Raw genomic sequence first — 1,151 nt, 5'->3', positions numbered from 1 at the left:
GGCTTTTCATATACTCTTCCCCTGGGGTGACCCTTTCTTTCATCTCCTGTGCTTCCCCACACTTCTAAGTCCCTCCCTGTTTAAGCCTTTCCATCCCCAAGTGCCCAGCACCCCAACTTTCTACTTTCATTTTACCTATAATCTTATACCCCCCCTTCAAGTTTTCCTAGCTTACCCTGGTACTCCAAGTTAAACACACAGGCAGTATGGACTGACCGCTTCACCAATTTGCATGCCATCCTTATGAAGGGCTGTGTTCATCTTCTCTGCAGTGTTCCAGTTTTGGTACGTGTGCTGCTGAGGTTAACACTAAAAAATTATGTTTTTTTTTTCCTACATCAAAACTTTTCAGGTTGACTCCCCTATTTATCATTCATGAATTTATTTGTAGACTTCTTTTCTCTCTATTTTCCTGCTGGCACTTGAACTGATATTTTCTCCTCCTCCTCCTCTCCCTCCTCCTCCTCCTCTTGCTCCTCCTTCTCATCCTTTTCTTGCTCCTCCTCCTCCTTCTTTATCTTTTCTTCTTCTTCTTCTTCTTCTTCTTCTTCTTCTTCTTCTTCTTCTTCTTCTTCTTCTTCTTCTTCTTCTTCTTCTTCTTCTTCTTCTTCTTCTTCACTTAACTTTGTCTTTAATTAACTCATCCACTCATTCATGGTTTCTTCTTTCTCATGTCATGCCTTATTGCTTTTTTTCCCCTAGATCAAACTTTTCAGGTTGACTCCCCTGTCTGTTTTCATGTTAAATTTAATCTAAAAAGTTCCAGTACTAAAAAATATTCATTGCATTTTTATCAATACAAACATGATAGACTTCACAGTTTGAAAAAAAATCTGCAAAAACACATGATTGCTAGTCTAACAGAAGACCATTCTCATCAATCCTTTGGAAATGTTGACTTCCTTTTCTTCTATCAATTCTTCTGTCCACTTACTTTTGAGTTTTCCCATGCCATACTCTGTTCCCATGCTCATTATGGTTTCTTCACCTGGCTATTTTCTAACTGTCCTTTCTTACAGTAGCTTCTGCTTCCCAGGCTACATGTCCTGACTTCTCACATCTGGATGTGGCATCCTTCTGGTTTCTCACTCTGCCCCACTGGATTTAGTGTTATTATACCACATGAAGATTTAGCTCTCTCCTTTGTACTC

The 1,151-nt window shown here is 39.5% G+C and overlaps 1 non-coding gene across 1 annotated transcript; it reads right to left on the bottom strand.

Moving 5' to 3' along the window:
• Window positions 1–204: 204 nt before the first annotated feature.
• Window positions 205–310, bottom strand: LOC121822568 (U6 spliceosomal RNA). Its single transcript, XR_006063753.1, has one exon. It is a non-coding gene; the product is annotated as a U6 spliceosomal RNA (small nuclear RNA).
• Window positions 311–1,151: the final 841 nt, after the last annotated feature.

Source organism: Peromyscus maniculatus, chromosome 14, assembly GCF_049852395.1.
Source record: "Peromyscus maniculatus bairdii isolate BWxNUB_F1_BW_parent chromosome 14, HU_Pman_BW_mat_3.1, whole genome shotgun sequence".
Taxonomy (NCBI): Eukaryota; Metazoa; Chordata; class Mammalia; order Rodentia; family Cricetidae; genus Peromyscus; species Peromyscus maniculatus.
The sequence above is the reverse complement of the archived record's forward strand: the minus strand, read 5'-3'. Positions and strand labels throughout refer to the sequence as shown.